Raw genomic sequence first — 8,647 nt, 5'->3', positions numbered from 1 at the left:
TGGATCGAGGGGGGGGGTGAGTGGGTGGCGGCTAGGGTTCGGTCGAGTGGGGAGCGGGGGTTATGCAGGGGGCGAGTGGGCCGGCCTGGGGTGGGCTGGCCGACTGGGCCGGCCGGTTGGCTAGCTGGGTCGGTTGGCCCGGGGGTTTGGGGGGTTTCTTTTTCTTTTTTTTGTTAGTTTGTTTTTCTATTTTATTTCTTTTCTCTTTTCTGTTTTATTTAAATTTCGGTGTTTATGAAAAACCCAAGTTGCACCTAAAATATTTTTAATACTTATGCCACTACTGCAATTAACTTGGCACCTAATATAAAACCATTTGTAATTGTTTATTATTTTATAATAATTTAACTAATTGTTTTGCTACTATTATATTCATTTTGAGTATTTACATATTTTATACAAGTGTGGTTTCTCGACCATAATTACCTACGCATTATTTGGCACCACCAGAACATTTTAGTTTTATTATTTGAAAACTTTTGTTGTTTGCCTATATTTTAAATTTGAATATGAATCGTTTTGAACTAACACGAGTTTACCAACAGTAAACGAGGTGACGTGGCATCATTATCAGAGAATTACTGTAGCTTAATTATCCGGGCGTCACACTCAGGTACGAGATGATGTCCATATTCCTAAACTAAAATTGAATATTCCACCATTTGAGGGTAGATATGTTCCTGATATATATCTTACTTGGGAGTTAGAAACTGAACAATGATTTACATGTTTACAATATCCTGAGGAGAGACGAGTTGCTGCTGCCGTTTGTGCTTTCACTAGTTTTGCATGTGTATGGTGGTCTGAACATTGTAGATTATATCATATTCCAACTACTTGGGCTGCTTTGAAAACTGCTATGCATACGCGTTGGGTTCCACCATATTATCAACGTGAATTGCTTCAAAAATTGCATCGTTTAAGACAAGGGAAAAATTCTGTAGAAGAATATTATCAGGAATTACAAACTGGCATGATTAGATGTGGTATTGTTGAGGAGAATGAAGCTATGCTTGCACGTTTTCTGGGTGGATTAAATAGAGAGATTCAGACCATTCTAGACTATAAGGAGTATACTAATATCACTCGTTTATTCCATCTTGCTTGTAAAGCTAAACGTGAAGTGCATGATCGACAAGCATTGGGGCGAACTAACTTTTCTGCAGGCCGACCTTCATCATGGACACCACGTGCATCTTCTACTTCAACTGCACCAGCACCTCCATCAGGTGCCACCTCCAGCCGTGATACAAGAAAACAGGCACAACCACCATTATCTGCCAAGAGCACACCTGCGGGGCCTGCACAGCGTTCTTCTTCTTCCATGGCATCAACAGGGCACACAAGTGATATTATTTGTCGTCGTTGTAAGGGAGGAGGTCATTATGCGAAAGAATGCAAATCTCCGCGTGTGATGATTGCTACCGCGGATGGTGGATATGAGTCCGCTAGTGACTATGATGAGGAGACTTTGGCTCTTATTACACGTGAAGAACATGGTGGAGATGATTCTGATCATGAGACGCAATACATGGCTCCTGAAGACGCTGACATGTATGAATGTTTAGTTGCTCAACGTGTTTTGAGTGTGCAGATCACACAAGCTGAGCAAAATCAGAGGCACAATTTGTTCCATACCAAGGGAGTTGTGAAGGAACGTTCTGTGCGCGTCATCATAGACGGAGGGAGCTGCAACAACTTGGCTAGCATGAAGATGGTGGAGAAGCTTTCTCTCACCACAAGACCACATCCACATCCTTACTACATCCAATGGTTCAACAACAGCGGCAAGGTTAAGGTAACACGTACTGTTCGTGTGCATTTTAGTATCTCTACATATGCTGATTATGTTGATTGTGATGTGGTACCTATGCAAGCATGTTCCTTATTACTTGATAGACCATGGCAATTTGATAAAAATTCTGTACACCATGGTAGAAACAATCACTATACTCTTGTTCATAAGGATAAAAATATTACTTTGCTTCCTATGACCCCTGATTCCATTTTGAAAGATGATATTAATAGAGCTAATAAAGCAAAACAGGAGACGAATAAGAGTGAAAATCAGATTGTGGCAAAAGAATTTGAGCAACAAATGAAGCCTAATAATAAACCATCTAGTGTTGCTTCTGAAATTAAATTGAAAAGTGCATGTTTATTTGCCACCAAATCTGATATTGATGAGCTAGATTTCAGCAAATCTGTTTGCTATGCTTTTGTGTGCAAAGAGGCATTATTTTCATTCGAGGACGTGCCTTCCTCTTTGCCTCCTGCTGTCGCTAACATTTTGCAGGAGTTCGCTGACGTCTTTCCACAAGACGTGCCACCGGGATTACCGTCTATTCGAGGGATTGAGCATCAGATTGACTTAATTCTCGGTGCTTCACTGTCAAACCGTGCACCATACCGTACCAATCCAGAGGAGACGAAGGAGATTATGCGTCAAGTACAAGAGCTTCTCGACAAAGGTTATATACGCGAATCCCTTAGTCCTTGTGTTGTTCCTATTATTCTAGTGCCGAAAAAGGATGGTACATCACGTATGTGTGTTGATTGTAGAGGCATTAATAATATTACTATTCGTTATCGTCATCCTATTCCTAGGCTAGATGATATGCTTGATGAATTGAGTGGCTCTACAATATTCTCCAAAGTTGATTTGCGTAGTGGATACCATCAAATTCGTATGAAATTGGGTGATGAATGGAAAACAACATTCAAAACTAAGTTTGGATTATATGAGTGGTTAGTCATGCCTTTTGGGTTAACTAATGCACCTAGTACTTTCATGAGATTAATGAATGAAGTTTTACGTGCTTTCATTAGACGATTTGTGGTAGTTTACTTTGATGACATATTGATTTATAGCAGATCTTTGGAAGAACATTTGGAACATTTACGTGCTGTTTTTATTGCTCTACGTGATGCACGTTTGTTTGGTAACCTTGGGAAGTGCACCTTTTGCACCGACCAAGTATATTTTCTTGGCTATGTTGTTACTCCACAGGGAATTGAAGTTGATAAAGCCAAGATTGAAGCTATTGAGAGTTGGCCGCAGCCCAAAACGATCACACAAGTGAGGAGTTTTCTTGGCCCCGCTGGATTCTATAGGCGTTTTGTGAGAGATTTCAGCACCATTGCTGCACCTCTCAATGAGCTTACAAAGAAAGATGTGCCTTTTCTTTGGGGTACCGCACAGGAAGAAGCCTTCACGGTATTGAAAGATAAGTTGACACATGCTCCTTTACTCCAACTTCCTGATTTTAATAAGACTTTTGAGCTTGAATGTGATGCTAGTGGAATTGGATTAGGAGGTGTGTTATTACAAGATGGCAAACCTGTTGCATACTTTTCTGAAAAATTGAGTGGGCCTAGTCTGAATTATTCTACTTATGATAAAGAATTATATGTTCTTGTTCGGACTTTAGAAACATGGCAACATTATTTATGGCCCAAAGAATTTGTTATACATTCTGATCATGAATCTTTGAAACATATTAAAAGTCAAGCTAAACTGAATCGTAGACATGCTAAATGGGTTGAATTCATTGAGACTTTTCCTTATGTCATTAAACACAAGAAGGGAAAAGAAAATGTTATTGCTGATGCATTGTCTCGCCGCTATACTATGCTTTCACAACTTGACTTCAAAATATTTGGTTTGGAGACCATCAAAGATCAATATGTGCATGATGTTGATTTTAAAGATGTAATGCAGAATTGTAAAGAAGGAAGAATGTGGAACAAGTTCGTCGTTAACGATGGATTTATGTTTCGTGCTAATAAGCTATGCATTCCAACTACATCCGTTCGTCTTTTGTTGTTGCAGGAGGCGCATGGAGGAGGATTAATGGGACACTTTGGCGGGAAGAAGACGGGGGACGTACTTGCTACACATTTCTTTTGGCCAAAGATGAGACGGGATGTTGAGCGTTTATTGCTCGCTGCACTACATGTCAAAAAGCTAAGTCACGACTCAATCCTCATGGTTTATATATGCCTTTGCCTGTACCTAGTGTTCCTTGGAGGATATATCTATGGACTTTGTTTTAGGTTTACCTCGAACAAAGAAGGGGAGGGATAGCATATTTGTTGTCGTGGATAGATTCTCGAAAATGGCACACTTTATACCATGTCATAAAAGCGATGATGCTGTTAATGTTGCTGATTTGTTCTTTCGTGAAATTATTCGCTTGCATGGTGTGCCAAATACTATTGTTTCAGATCGTGATACTAAATTTCTTAGCCACTTTTGGAGATGTTTATGGGCTAAGTTGGAGACTAAACTGCTTTTTAGTACTACTTGTCACCCCCAAACTGATGGACAAACTGAAGTAGTCAATAGAACGTTGTCTACTATGCTTAGGGCTGTTTTGAAGAATAATAAGAAAATGTGGGAGGAATACTTGCCTCATATTGAATTTGCTTATAATCGTTCATTGCATTCTACTACTAAGATGTGCCCTTTTGAAGTTGTGTATAGTTTCCTACCTCGTGCACCTATTGATTTGTTGCCTCTTCCATCTTCGGAGAAGGTTAATTTTGATGCTAAACAACGTGCTGAATTGATTTTAAAAATGCATGAGTTAAATAAGGAAAACATTGAGCGTATGAATGCTAAATATAAACTTGCTGGAGATAAGGGTAGAAAACATGTTGTGTTTGCACCTGGAGATCTTGTTTGGTTACATTTGCGTAAGGATAGATTTCCTAATTTGCGCAAATCAAAGCTAATGCCACGTGCTGATGGTCCCTTTAAGGTGTTAGAGAAAATAAATGATAATGCATATAAACTTGAGCTGCCTGCAGATTTTGGGGTTAGTCCCACTTTTAACATTGCAGATTTAAAGCCTTATTTGGGTGAGGAAGATGAACTTCTGTCGAGGACGACTTCATTTCAAAAAGGGGAGGATGATGAGGACATCAATACAATTGTTACACCCACAGCCCCTGCTGCTATACATACTGGACCAATTACTAGAGCTCGTGCACGCCAGCTAAATTACCAGGTACTTTCGTTTCTTGGTAATGATTCTAATGTTCATGAGAATATGATGCTGCCTAAGTTGAATACATTTGTTTTGCTTACAAATGAAGGGCCTAGCTTGGAGAAGGATGAACATTGGAGCAAGAACAAGCATGGAGATGATGGCATGCACAAGGGGAACAAGAACGGAGTTACAAGTGATGATTTCAGGACTTTGAAGCCACCATAATGGGTGCATGAAGCCTTGGACGAAATATACAAGATGCCACTTCATAAATTTCGTCCCGAGGCTATTTTAGGTGCTGCGTCACCTTATTATTGGGCCAGACCCATGTAATTTCGAAATACATAAGTATAGGCTATTTTTAGAGTCCGTATGTGTGGGGAAACAAGAGATAGGGTTGATTTCGGACCCCTCCACCAAGGGCCACGAAACTCCCCCCCCCTCTTCCTCCATATATACAGCCCTTAGGGCATCGTTTAGACTTTGAGTTTTGTTTAGATTAAAAGTTCGCCATAGCTGCAACTTCGCGTACTTCGTTTGTGTTCAACGACCAGACAAAGGCGTCACAGAACCCCACCTTGATCAATAAAGCTTTCATCTTATATTCGCAATATCCAGATTGCAATCTCAGTTTCTTGCTTGTTCTTCGTTTGCTCGCAGGAAACAGACCCTCGTGGTCAGGTTGATCGTGCTCCGGCGTGGTCAATAACCTCTCGGAGTTGGTTTAGCGATTGCTAAGGCGCGACGTCCTCGCACGTTCGTAGTCGGATCGTCAAAGTCGACTGCCAACAAAGCGATATCCATCATCTCATCGAAAGACGGGACACCTTTGCCTCTATCAAATTACCACCGCATGATTAGGTCCATTAAAGTCAATCCAACCGCTAGGCTTAATCTAATCCGTTTTTTCGTGTGCACTTAGTAATTTAGATTGACTGACCGTGCTTCACCAGAGAAATTCTGAAGCTCAACGACCCGCCTCCGCAATTCCTATGGGGCTACGATCACGAAAAAAGGAAACTGAAAGCGATCGGATCCCTTAATTTGTGCTCGCTGAAAACAACTTCCACCTCCCATGTTGCCTGCCTTTGCCCGTCCCACCCTCCTACGCCCTAGAGGGTCGCCGCCCCACCCATACGCGTCGCCCGCTCCTCCTCCGTCACCGCCGATCGCCTTGCCTCTTTCGTTGCCACCGATCCACCTCTATTTTCGCCCTCGCCGCCGCTGTCTTTTCCTTACGCGCTGGTCACCGCTCGCAGCTCCTTCGCTCGGTCGTCGGCCGACATACGTAGCCGCACGCCGCTGCCGGCATCCCCTTACGCGCAGGTCACCGTCGGCCGCTCCATCCCTTGGCCACCGGTTGAGGCACGTGGTCGCACGCCGCCGCCGGCCTCTCCTTACGCGCAGGTCTCCGCTGGTCGCTCCTTTGCTCGGCCACCGGCTGACGCACATGGCCGCGCGCATGCCGCCGCCTGACCCTGCATGCCACGCCGACAACTGTTACTCGAGCTGAACGGGTGAAGGCGCGTCTGGTCGATGGCGACCAACATAAGCGTGTGTGGCCGTTGCAAGCCGGGAGGGAGCATGCTGCAAACGAGGCAGCTACGGGCCGCGAAGGCCGCACTGGAGCTGGCGTGCTGCCGCAACGCCAAGCTGCCAAAGAGGCTAAGCCAGATTTGCGCCGAGGGTTAGGCGTGGATACGCGTCGCCAAGAGCCACGAGGCTGTCGCTGCGGGCCTCCAAGCTACACTCGACCAGCTCCTGCAGTCCCCTTGCGCTGCCATCGCCGCCACCGGACCAGATGAAGAGGTCGACACCGAGGACGCGCGGTCCTGCTGTTTCAAGACCACCGCCAGCGACGACGCTGCAGCATCCAAGGCGTTGGCGGCACCGGATGAAGAGGTCGACGCTGAGGACGCGCGATCCTGCTGTTTTGAGACCCCCGCCGACGACGACACTGCAGCTTCCAAGCGGCGGCGGCGGCGTGCAGGGCTTGCGGCGAGGGCGAGTCGTGTGTGTTGCTGCTGCCGTGCAGGCACCTATGCCTCTGCAGCGCCTGCGACGCCGTCGTGGACACTTGCCAGTTGTGCGCGACCATGGCGAAGAGCGAAGGTGGGGCAAACATGGAACGCCGACCAGGGAGCTAGCGGAGAGACATGCTTTGCGAACGCAGTTCGGAGGTGGGGCAACACGTGGTTTTGGGTCTGGTGTGTTATTCTTCTCAACTCTTTCAGATATAGTTGTCTCAATCACTCTGTCTGCAGGTGGCATGTTCGAGAGGATGGGAGGAGGAACGATTTTGTAGTAGAAATTTGGTCAGGGATGGAAAGAGAATTGGGAGATATGTTACTCAGAGCAACAAATTTTGTAGTGATTGCTTTTCTGTCACCTCTCCGTTATCTCCCTCTTCTTTGCTCTGACACATCTGATTTTAGCTTATGTTTGTGCACAATTTTATATACCGAAGCCAATAAGAAGGATATGTTTTAACCTGTTGCTGTCATCGGAGGAGCCGCTACAGGCGTCAACCATATGGAATAGGTTTTGTAAGATACTTTCAACTCTTCTCTAATATACTTGCAGTATGAATTTTTACACCAAATTCGCTTTAGGAGAAAATACTTGCTTGAGAATCTAAGGAATAAATGTTGGAATTACTGAATTATAATGATACTGCCCTTAGTGCATTCATTTAATTAAGTGATTGGCTTCTTTTCTGTTTGTTGCCATGTTTTTAGACATAACATCAGACATTGAGATACAACTAAAGGTGTTTTCATCTTTTTTTAAGAAATTTATAATTGTATTGTTATTATGTAGAAATCGGTCTTATATAACGATTGCAAGTTTGTTTTCACAATCTTCTCCATCGTACTAATTTTTCCTTTCGTTCTACTCGATGTGATATTAAGGAAGGAAATCAATTGAGCATGGGGAAGAAAGATAAAGGAGCCATAAGTAGAAGTGTAGAACAAAACATAATCTTCAGATAAACTTATATTTTAAAATGAATATGCTTTTGATTATCGCCACGAATTAAACATGAATATATTTCTTTTGATTATTGGCATAGTACAGCTTAACTAGTCGAGCGTACCAACCAACATTGGATTCAGACAGGTCATTTAATAGGAAACACTTTGCTGCAAGTTTCTTCACCATTAAGCACGGTTAACTTATACTCGAAAAATCAGTATGGTCTTGACGATAGCCACAGATTAAACAAGTACACATGATTGCTCGTGAGTTAGCTGTATTTTATGTTCTTTCATGGAGGTGTGATTTTTTTTGCGGGGTGTGCTTGATGCTTTATTGATGGTGTTAGCATGTTTGGGTTGCGGAGACAAATATCATGTGGTGGACGAAAAGTGATTTAAGGTAACAAAGTCGACTATGTTAAAAACTGAAATCATGGATGAATCTGAAGGTACATGCTTGCACATTTTATGTGGAAGCACCAAATCATTTTTACACCCGTACCAACGCACGTGCAATTTCTACATCCTAATATCATCAAATTACTTTATTGAACTATACTATTATTCATCATTGGTTTAGCTGCAGAAAACATAATTTTATCATTCCTAGGTTTGGCCACTAGGATGATGATTTCAGCATGGCTGAGCTCCTTTGTTAAGACATAAGATTTTTTT

The 8,647-nt window shown here is 43.1% G+C and overlaps 1 pseudogene; it reads left to right on the top strand.

The window, feature by feature from the left end:
• The first annotated feature begins 6,530 nt into the window (after positions 1 to 6,530).
• LOC123078140 (probable BOI-related E3 ubiquitin-protein ligase 2) lies at positions 6,531 to 7,399 on the top strand (annotated as a pseudogene).
• Positions 7,400 to 8,647: the final 1,248 nt, after the last annotated feature.

This window comes from Triticum aestivum, chromosome 1B, assembly GCF_018294505.1.
Source record: "Triticum aestivum cultivar Chinese Spring chromosome 1B, IWGSC CS RefSeq v2.1, whole genome shotgun sequence".
NCBI lineage: Eukaryota > Viridiplantae > Streptophyta > Magnoliopsida > Poales > Poaceae > Triticum > Triticum aestivum.
Note: the sequence above shows the minus strand (reverse complement) of the source record. Positions and strands in the feature narration are given on the sequence as shown.